Genomic DNA, 12,481 nt, shown 5'->3' with positions numbered 1-12,481 from the left:
CTTTTATGCCAGTCTCAAAACAAGAAAATGATTCAACTCAAAAGTCTATCTGACTCCAAAACAACACAGCTGTCTCAGGGCCTCCTGGGGGCTGTCTTTAAACTTAGCTTCAACACAAAAAATCCCCCAAAAATCTACTCAACTCAAAGGTAAGTGTCTCTCCATACAGCTGTCTCAGGGTCTCCTGGGGGCTGTCTTAAATCTGAAGAGTCTCATCAACGATTGGACAACTGCTCTTCAAACCCCCGTTACTGACCAGCCTGCAAACATCGACTTGGGAACCAGTGAAACTTCATCAAAAACTGCATCGGAGACTTGACCACTCCCACAAAAAACACATCAAAAAATCTACCAAAAATCAAGGACACAATGTCATCTTCTCATTAGGAAGACAGCACACAGTATCAGGGAACCAGAGTGACAAGCGTCGGCCCGTGCCATGCCTTTGACTCTCTACTCCAAACCGCCCAGTCGACGGACGAAGCGGGGAGAGTCATCGAGATAAATTCATTTCACCTAACCCTAACCCTAACCCCTAACCCTAACCCCTAACCCTAACCCTAACCACCGAGGGGGGCCATTGCCTAACCCTAACCATCTCGGGCAGGCTTTATTATTAATAAATAACAAAGGCTATAACATCATAAAAAATAAACAAAGGACACCACACACTTTGGAAATTCAAATTTATTAAAAGGGAAAAACAGAAGGCATAACAGACAAAAAACAGGGAAAATCAAGTCAAATCAGATTAAACTGGGAATGTTAATAAAAGGAAGTCCAAAAAGACTCCACCCACTTACCTGTGAAAATAAAGTCCAATAAGACAAACCTGGGGAGAAAAAAGGAAGTCCAAAAAGACTCCACCCACCTACCGTATAAAAGCAGGGACCCAGAGGCACAGAAGTGCAGCTCAGCCTCAGCCTGAAGAAGGACAAAAAAAGTCCGAAACGTTGCAACAGAGGCATGAGCATATAACCCAAGCATGCTGAGGCCAAAATGGCCATTTAAATCTAAAATCAATTTTTTGTCTGGAATTCCGTGTCCGAACCCTAATTTATAATTGGCCTCAAAGTGTAGTGGAAGTTAATTTAAAAACTGTTTTCAGGGAGGGGGAACCCAAACTTGGGATCAGGGATGTCTGGGGGGAGGGATGCACTCTGGGAATCAGGGACAGTGTCATGGCCTGTGCCACGAACCCTAATTTGGGTCTCTTTTTTTAAATTTGTTCCTAACCCTAACCCTAACCCTAACCCCCTAACCCTAACCCCCTAACCCTAACCCACTTTCTTTCTCCTAACCCTAACCTCCACCTGCTTTCTTTCTCCTAACCCTAACCCCCACCCACTTTTTTTATCCTAACCCTAACCCCTCACCCATTTTCTTTTTCCTGAGCCCAACCCCTTCCCCTAATCCTAACCTTGGAGTTAAAGAAAATAAGGAACATAAATAATTATATAGTAGACTAAAGAAAGTTGGGGTTTAAAAAGAGAATAAAAATAACAATTTTACAATAACAATAAATATTTATAACTAACATAGTAGAATAAATATAATTACTTAAATAGATATAAATATTTGAAGGGATAGTTAGGTTAAAAAGTCACAGGGATTTATAAATTTGACAGAAAACAAAGCTTAAACTGGGGCTGGCAAAAAGGAAACACGAAAAAACAATTAAGGTGGGAGGGCCTATATAAAGGGAACACAGACAGGAGCTGCTCATTTCTGCTCTTGCTGTGACACTGATCACATCAGCTTTAGCCTGCAACCATATTAGTTTTACATTGTGCCCTGGCCTGAAGAAGACCCTTCGGGTCGAAACGTTGCATTTGGGCACATTTTTCATTTACTTTCTTTTGAAAAGGGAGAAAAAAATATTGACACACACACACACACACATTTTAATTTTATTACAAATTTTTATTTTTTTATTTTTTTATTTGGTTTAAATCATTGAAATATACAATTTTTTGCATTAAAAACAATTTGATTTATAATTATAGTGAATTTTTGATATTTCCTCATTTGTTTTAGTTTATTAATAAATATTTAAAATATCACTCTATTAAAATGAGCTACCAAGCTCAAGAACAGTGGACAGAGGTCCACTATGGAAAGCGGGGACAGCGTCCCCGCAACCCCTCTAACCAGACATGGTGCAGGGACGGAGTGGGAATGAGATCCCGGGGGATGGCCCGTGCATTTCCGGTTCCTCGTGAGGGGGCACCGGTTTCTTTCTTAATTCCTAACCCGAACCCGAATTCCAATTTGTGCCTAACCCTAACCGAATTCCAATGGGTGCCTAACCCTTACCGAATCCCAATGGGTGCCTAACTCTAACCCGAATCCCAATTGGTGCCTAACCCTAACCGAATCCCAACCCTAACCCTAACCCTTCTCTCAATCTAATGCCCTACCCTGAATGACTTATCCTAACCCTAACCGCATCCGAATTTTTGCCTAACCCTAACTTGGTTACTCACAATTTGTGCCTAATCCTAACACCTCTCTCTAGCTTAAGCCCTACCCTGAGTTGCTTATCCTAACCCTAACCGTATTCGAAGTAGTTGCCTAACCCGCAACTGGGTTCGCATAGGATGGCTGGCCTTGACCTAAATGACCTATCCTAACCCTTACGGATTTGAGTCGGTGCCTAATCCTAACCGACGCTCCTCAAAATAATTTGAACAAAACATTGCAGAAAAGGCTCCAAAGCCACAATAACGGAATTACAAAAATATCTTCATGAACAACTTGCCAAATAATTTTGAATAAACACACAGGAGGCACACAGTGTCCTATTCGGATACACAACACCACATTTCATAGGCAACATAGGAGCATTAGCTATAATAAACCACACATCACCCATACAACTACAGTTCATACTTACCAAAACTTGGTAAATAATACACAAAACACAATCCTAAAAACAACATCACCCATAAAAACAAAGTTCATATTTACCTAAACCTGAAAAAAATATACAAAATACAAAAACAAAGTTCATACTTACCAAACCTGGAAGACAAAAATACACAAAACACAATCCTAAAAACAAAATTCAAGCAACACAGTTCACAATACTATTGGATGATTAAAATCCAGGTAATACGACCATCAAAGTGAATAAAAACCCAGCAACAGCCACACAAGTGTAAAACTCTTTAATTAAAAACATTCAAAAAAAGAGAAAAAACAAAAAACAAACAACATACTGGATTAAATACCAGAAAAAGAGGAATGTTAGTGAAGAACAGTGTTTTCTCTTTCCCAGATGCAGGCTCCTCCCACAAACTTCACTCAGTATAAAGGGAGGGCACTGCTCCACTCCTCACTTTCCCCTGGGATTGCAGACAGAGAACACCTCCTCACAGAGACTATATTAGATTGCCTACTGGCACTTTCAATTTCACCTTCCAGAACAAGCCAGCCTGAAGAAGGTTCTTTTAAGAACCGAAACGTTGCAACAAGGCTTGTTCAATCATTTACACTAGCAAGCTAAAAGGATAAACGGATATAAATACATAAAATTCTAATAAATAGCAGACAACACATCATTTTATATTGCATAGCTTAATAAATAACATATATTCATTAATAAATATACAAAGAATAAATAACTCAGATATATGTATGAACAACTAATTCATAAATAATACAAGAATTAAAAACAAATAAATATATAAATAAGAAACTCATTGCTAGTTTGTGTTGTCAGACTCACGAGCTCACCATGACAAGGCAGAGAGATGATGGGGGTTGGAATGTGGTCAGCTATAGCCGAGGGCGCAGGCGTGTTGCTCCCTTCGCTGACCCATCTTACCAGCCACCTCTCAGTCACGACCGTAGCAGACACCCCAACCCTGGGCGTTCGTACGCGTCTGTGCTTCGCTTTGGTAGAGCCACAAACGAGAGAAAGAGCTCTCAAAACAGACCACTTCGACAACAGGGCCATGAGCCACAATTTTTTGATCCCAGGATCCAGAGAGGACCATACTCTGCCGTGCGCAGAAAACAATTACACAGTACACCAAGCACAAACAACAGACAGACACACACATCCAAACAAAAACAGGGGAATGTAAAAAGATCAGAGGACCCTGATTTTGCCATTAAAGTGAGGATCATATATAAGGTCATCAAGATAATCCATCACTTGAACAATGTCTCCTCTGAAGACCAACCACCCACTATCACCCGACTCACACACCACCTATCTACCATAATCAAACCAGCAATTCCCAACACAAACACACAGACTAATAGTTGGGAATGCCAAAAACTGGGCCTACACCACAATGCTAATACTGCGCAATCATTATGAACAAACACTGGACACAGAGGTGGACAAACTGACCAAAATGTCCACTCATGACTGGAGAGACCCCTTTCAGATTGCCAAAGCATGGGCCAGAAAATATCTAGGCCGACGGCTCAGCAATGACACGATCGACCACGCGGAAGCAACTCTCGTCGCTAGACTGCCACCACCTACACACCCCCTAGTCGACTTTTCTGTAGCTACAACTGACACGCCCCACCGAGGCAATGCAACACAGGCCCTTTGCTTGGCCAGCCGAGGGGCTCACTCAGAGACCACAACAGCACAGGTCCACATTCGGTTACACACAAGCACGCACACAACAGACACACAGACAACAGACACACAGACCTACACACCGCAACAACCTGTGAGGCCCCACATACACACGGAGGAAACTAAGACAGTAGCTACTATGACAGATCAGGCTTCAGACTGGTCCCCATTCAGACAGGAAGAAAGGGAAAATTCACCCACTCTGACCCACACTACGCCTCCTCCTCCAATGGTGACTCACACAGATGTGGGGCCCCCTCCCAAACCTCAAAGGCCTAAACGAGCCTCAACTCAACTAACAACTCCAAATCCTTGTGTGGTCACTGAAAACGACTCAATCTTAGATCTTACAATTGAGGAACTGGAGGAGCACATAGGCTCTGAGGCTGGCACACACACCTACCCGCCCGAGTTCCACAGCAGATACACCACGCTCACCCCACGCAGAATCACTAGGCTCCAGTCAGCGATACAATCGCAGCTAAAGTTGAGCGACATCCCAGCAACGACTTTGACAAACAGCCCACAAAGCCAAGCACCGAGCACATCCCAAACTCCCACACGCAGACCCACCAGACACCTTCAGACAACCAAAAAGCTGCAGGACTGGGGGCTCAGTGTGGGAAAGAAATGGCTCATTATGGGGGACTCTAATGTGAGCAGGTTCCCACCTTTTCAGGTGCCTGACCTGCAGATCGACAGTTACCCCGGGGCGACATTTAGGCACGCTGAGGTCATCTTGACCAAGGCGACTGTCTCCACCGCAGTGGAGAAGGTCATTTTGTCATTCGGCCTCAATAACAGGGGTCAACATGTGAAGGGGACCACCATCAAACAGCTGCAATCAGCTGTCAGGGCAGCCACAAACAGATTTCCACACGCTGAAATCTGGATCCCTGAAATCAATTATGACAGAACTCTCCCTCACAGAGAGCAGAGCAATCTCCTTTCACTCAACGCACACATTCTCCGAAACTACAAATATATACCAGAACTTCCCATGGACACATTTGAAACAGAAGATGACAAAGTACACTGGACCAGAGGGACAGCTGCACGCATGCTGGAACACTGGTGCAAGTCGGTAAACTAGTCATCCCCGTAAGCCTGTGCGTACAGGAGGGGAACAAAAATGTCATTGTTTTGGCCAAAAATTTCAAACTCAGAGCCTCAGCTTGCTCTGCTTAGCAAAGGGCTTTCATTTATCCCCACCATGGGTATTAATAAAAACCAATTGCAACAGATTAGATGGGACCTACAACAATACCACAGAAGGTTAAAATTGGCTATACACTACAAAAACACACCAGACTCTCAACCTCTCCCTTTTACTCCAAAATCAGACTGGACTCCTCCTAACAATACACTGCCGACTGAATTAATCACACTGATAGAACGGGACATCAAAAGTTTTCAGTCCACTTCCCGGTTCATCCAAGAGAGGCACAACCTCACCATAGACGAGGCTGTAGCCCTCCGAGAACTGAGTAGGAATAAACAGATTGTCATCAAACCGGCCGACAAAGGCAATGTAGTGGTTATCATGGACAGACAACAGTACTTGTGGGAGGGCTATAGACAACTCCATGACCAAAATTATTACTCAGTGCTACAAAGTCCCATCTACCCCGACACCATTCCTATGGTGGAGAAAATAGTTCAGTCATTGCATGACAAAAGATTCATCAATGCCAAGCAGAAAACCTACCTCTTAGGTGACCAAGAGCCAAGGGCCAGACTCTTTTACATGCTGCCCAAAATCCATAAAGACCCTGCTAAATGGAGCAAACCATATGAGATTCCCCCCGGCAGACCCATAGTCTCCGACTGCAACAGTGAAACCTACTTCACAGCTGAATACCTGGACTACTTCCTGAACCCACTGTCAGACACAACAGCTATATCAAAGACACCTATGATTTTGTGGAGAAAACAAAGCAGCTCCGCATCCCTCTGGATGCTATTTTGTTTACAATGGACATTGATAGTCTCTACACCAATATTGACATCCAAGAAGGCATACAGGCTGTCAAAAATGTCTTCCAAAAATATCCTGACAGGAGAAGACCAGATAGAGAGTTGCTTCAGCTCCTAGAAATTAATCTAAGGAGAAATGATTTTGAATTCAATGGCGAATACTTCCTACAAACCAAGGGCACTGCCATGGGCAAAAAGTTTGCCCCGGCCTATGCAAACATATTCATGGCAGAATGGGAAACCCCAAGAAACCTCTGCATTATTATAGATATTTGGATGACATATGGGGGCTCTGGACGCACTCTGGGCCAGACTTTGAATTGTTTTTGGCTACTCTGAACAACCACAATTCTTCCATACAGTTAAAATCCACTACCAACAACAGATCAATCGACTTTCTGGACACAACCACATTTAAAGGGAAAAATTTCACACAAACCAACCAATTAGACATAAAAGTATTCTTCAAGGACACAGACACACATGCACTACTCTTCAAAACCAGTTTCCATCCAAAACACACTTTTGCCGGGCTGGTTAAATCCCAATTACTCAGATTCCACAGAATCTGCACGCAGGAAGAGGACTTTACTCAAGCCACAAAAACCTTATTCTCTGCTTTGAGGAAGAGAGGCTACGCACGATCCTTCCTCAGAAAATCATTTAAAACCTTCCTAGACCTCAAACCTAGATTAGACACAAAAATATTACCCTTGGTCACCAAATACTCTTCATTCTCAGTGAAATTCATCAGAGCAATCAAACACAATTATCAGAACCTGATTGAAGCAGCTAACCTACTACAAGGTCACAGGCTTATTGAGGCCTTCCGTAAAAATAGTAGCCTACAAGACCATTTGGTCAAGGCAAAACTACCAGCACTACACACCCCAAAGTCCAAAGGACACAAAGAATTTTTTCAGCAACAAACCTGGGTGCAAAACAAATACAACAACAGTGTTTTCTTGACCTACCAAAGAGGAAGTCCACGCACAAAAAATTGTGTTTACCTAATTACATGCAAAGAATGCAGCCTACAATACGTAGGGGAAACAGGCAACACTCTGCTTATACGATTCACACAACATAGACACAATATTTTGAAAAACAAAGAGAGTCACACTCCCTTGGTCCGACATTTTTTATTACTAACAAGACCTACCAAAGAGGAAGTCCACGCACTAAAAATTGTGTGTACCTAATCACAAGCAAAGAATGCAATGTAATTTAACAGGCAACACTGCTTGTACAGTTCACACAACTTAGACATAATATTTAAAAAACAAAACAAAAGAGTCACACTCCTCTGGTCCCACATTTTTATTGCATGACTGGCATCAGTTCAAGCCAATATTTTGTAATGTGACCCAAGGTGAACGCTGTCACAGAGACAAAGAGCAGTAAACACATGCATTCAGAAACTGAGCATGTTACAGCCTACGGGACTGAATGAGACATGGTGTTGAACTGGCTGCATGGGATGATGTCAGCGCATTACATTCTGCTGCTGTTTTACATTATATTTGTGTTTGATGTCCCAGCAAAATTATTAAGCTATCTGGGAGGGATTTGTAGGACCCAGAAAGGAGAAGAACACGGAGGGGTTGGAAGGCAAACAGCAGTTTTTTTTGGTGGGAACAGATGGGACCGCAGGGGTGGCAATTCTGAATGGATGAGCATGGAGGAGGTGGCCAGAAGGCAGTAGGGCGGCCTGAGGGGGAATAAGAGACAAGGTGAGTAAAGGTAGAGTCATGGAAACTTACTCGGGACAATAGAATAGCTCAATGATCTGGGAGTAGTGCAGTAGCAGAAACTAAGGGGGGTGCAGGAACGCAGACAGCTGGAGTCAGGGAGAAAGACAACTAAAGACGGCTGAAAATACCAGAAAGAACAAACATAACAAGAGCCTAACAAAGTAACAAATAAAAAGACAAAGTAGCAAACCAACAGAAAGTCTTTAACAGGACAAAAACAAAGCACTCAGAAGGCAAAACACAAAAATCACCAAAGGGCATAGACAAAGCAGATAACCAGAGATAACTCTTACATTTAACTCTTACCATACAAAAAGAGTGACTGGTCGCTCGGGAAAAACAGGAACACAATCTGACAAAGGAGAACAGGTGAATAGGGTTTATATGGGGAAGCCAACAGGTGAAACACGTGAGGCTGATTGGGAGCCAGGAGAGAGAAAGAGGCAGGAGAGAATCAGAGCAGGGAAGAGACAGTGCTGATCACCAGGGCAACATGAGCCAGCCTCACAACTGTGACAGAAGCAGCTTAATACACTCAATGAGCTACAATTTGCTACAAAGAATGGTACAATAAGTTAAAAACTCATCTGTGTGTTTACAGAGAGATCCTGTGACAGCACCACATGATTACCTGAAGTTTTATTATTTATTAAAAAAAATTCTAATTGATTATTTTGGACAATTTTTTTTAAATATTACATTCTACAATGCCCACAATATCCCAAATCCACTCATTGCTAAAGTTACACCCTAGACGTTGTCCTTATATGCCATCGAAACTGATAATAATAAACTGACCATTTTCTAATAACATTGAATTTCCATTAATGGGCTATTCAGGAGCTCAGTAGATGCTCAGAGATGCCCCTGGACTTTATCCTTGGGATAAAGGAGGACGGTAGACAAGCTCTGATCCTTGTGGCAAAACCAATAACATGAACCCTGGTGCAGTTGTTTGTTTGATGATTGTGTACTCATTTGTACTGTATGATTGTAAAATTGTACCTATTTTTATTGTTTTTCTTGCTGCGCATTTGCTGCTGCTGTAACATGAAAATTTCCCCACTGACGGATGAACAAAGGTTTATCTTATATTATACTGAAGTAGTTAGGGTTAGGGTTAGGGTTAGGGTTAGGCAAATGTAAATAAATAAACATATAAAGCTCTGAATGGTCAAGCTCCCTCATATAAAAAAGATCTCATAGCACCATATCATCCCATTAGACCACTTCGATCTCAGAATGCAGGCCTACTTGTGGATCCCAGAATTTCCAACAATAGAATGGTAGGCAGAGCCTTTAGCTGTCAAGCTCCTCTCCTGTGGAACCAGCTCCCAGTTCAGATTCAGGAAGCAGACACCCTCTCTACTTTTAAGTCTAGGCTTAAAACTCTTTGATAGAGCTTATAATTAGTTATAGTCATGCTGCTATAGGCTTATATTGCTGGGGGACCCACCCCCTGATGCACTGAGGTCCTTTCAGAACTGCACTACCTTTATTGCCTTTATTGCTCTTATTTTTTTTTTATCTTATTTTTTATTTTATTTGTATTTTTCTTTCTATTTTTATTTTACTTTACTGTATGACATGTAGTGTGGACAGCAAATTAAGAATTTCATTGTGCAGGGAAACATGCTTTCTGTCTGTGCATATGACAATACACTCTTTGAATCTTGAATCTTTCCTCCTCTTGACCCCCTCTGCTCTCACCCCACAATTATCACCACTGTATGACATTAAATTTGGGTGTTTTCTCTGGTAGTTGTCTTTCTCCTTCTCTGCCTCCCCCTCTCTGTCCCTTTCTGTCCCCACATTTGGAGCTGTGAGTTTTCCAGTGTGCAGCTACTGGTCTTACCAACCTGTCCAAAGATCTGTTGTTGCTTTGGTGGATTGTTTTGCTCTTTTCTCTTTCCACTTTCCACTTACCCCAACAAAGCAGATGGCCGTACACCTTGAACCTGGTTCTGCTGGAGGTTTCTTCCACTAAAGGGACGTTTTCCTCTCCATTGTTGCCTAGGGCTTGCTCAAGGAGGAATTGTGGAGTTTTATTTTTTGGGGGGGTTTTAAGTGCCTTGAGATGACTTGTGTTGTGATTTGGCGCTATATAAATAAAGTCAAAAATGTCACTATAACCAAGATTAAGTAAAGCCTACTCCTCCTAGTTCAGCAGTAAGTAGAACGACTGAAGGACAGAAGAGCACATAGACAAACACAGTTTTTTAAAAAACATATTTATTTCTGTCATCACAAAACAGTCACAACAATCACACTGTTTTTTGTCTCTTGACTGATTCAATAAAAATAAAGGCTCTGTGATAAAAGTCTAAACTCACTTAGCGGTTTCTCACAGTGCAAACAACAACATGCCCATACCCCTGCACAGGTATGGGCAAATACAACCTGTAGACCAAAGGTAAAGGTGAAAGACATTTACTGGCACTCAGCTCATGTACAAACTCATAATAAAGACTTGGATGACAGTGATAACACAAACTCAACTCTTAATTTCATTTGTTTATTCATTCTTTTTTTGCATTTAATTTTTTTTCATTTAATGAATATCTTCATGAGCATCATCACTGTTTATATTATAAATGTATTAAAAAAAGACTGACTTTGTTCAGTCATCACCTCCTCTGTCAACATTTCATGTGTTTATTGGAAATTGAAAGATCATGTATGAGGCAACAGGAGTTTCTCTGTCCTAATTTACTTTTCTGTAGTCATTGTGTCCTGGAAAGGTTAGGTAAATTAGGAAGTTTATGTTTACAAGATACCAATGACATCATCAATGACATCACATAACAGCCTTTGAAGTGTTTACCTTTGAAGTTTGCCTAACCAGTTGTCAAGGAAACATTGTTTGTTTGGGCAGTTTTTGCAGGCTTACTAATGTACAACTGGAGATCTGTAAGAGTCCAACAACCTGAACCATCTCAACACGACTACCCGATACCATGAATATCCTTATCCAAAAAAGACTGAGCTACATACGTTGAGGCCTTTGGCAACATGGACTGATTAAACTGCATTGCAAGAGGTTCTCTTTGTGCATGGGATGATAACAGATGCAGAGATGGACAATATCTACTGTATACAAGGCACTCCTGACAAGTCCCAGGTCTTGATCGATTCTGCAAGGAAGAAGTGAGATGCTACTTGTAATCTGTTGATGACAACTACCCATATTGGACAAATAGCCAGCCATTGATCCTCCATTGCACCTGAGGATGATAGCATATCGGCCAAGGATGTGTTTGACATCTCGGAGGATCTGGAGGACAATGAAATCAACATGCTAAAGTTTTACTTCAGTATATTATTGATTATAAATCAAGATCCCTTCTATGAGGCAGACTTGGAATGTATGACGCATAGAAAGTGCATAGCAGAAGCTATCAAGCAGCGCCGTGTCAATAAAACAAGATAAGTGATAAGCATGCTGGTGGGAAAAATCCATAATTTTGACCTGGTGAAAGCAATCAATCCGAAGGTGGACGTAAAAACCTACCAGCACAGATCTGAGTTACCAAGGGGATCCATCATTGGTACAGTCTAATGATACTGATGTGACATAGAAGCTTTGGAAACAGTGTTAAATGTCTTCTAGGACTTTACTGAGGACAATCTGATTGCTTTCAAGTGGACATCACTCTTGCCAAAGAGCAAGTCTGAACACATCAAGAATGTATTCACTGAGTGCTTCACTGACCTTGCTAAAGCACTCAGGGAATATGTGAATCGTGACACCATTAGGTACCTGGAAACAACCTGCAATAAACTGCATAACATTGGACTAAACAATTTTAATCATGCATCTACTTGGCTTTAAGAAATGGTGATCTATTAATGCCTGTCTTGTGTATTTGTTCCTTGCAAATTTGTAACATGAGATATGTTCTATGTTGAATGAGTTTTATGAACTATTTGTTTGAGATTTTACATCTTCAACATCTTGACAATTGTTGGACCACCGAACACGAGTAAGCCTGCCTCCACATTAGTAAGAAACCATCTCTGCATTGACTAAGCATGTGGATTAAAACTCGGTATGAGTAAAGAAAGGGGAAATGGATCCAGATATAGTGGGAAAATGACTGGCAAAGCCAAGTTTTAAGGCCATGGAGAATGATTTGCAAAGCTGGAC

This window comes from Channa argus, chromosome 6, assembly GCF_033026475.1.
Source record: "Channa argus isolate prfri chromosome 6, Channa argus male v1.0, whole genome shotgun sequence".
NCBI classification, from domain to species: Eukaryota; Metazoa; Chordata; class Actinopteri; order Anabantiformes; family Channidae; genus Channa; species Channa argus.
Note: the sequence above shows the minus strand (reverse complement) of the source record.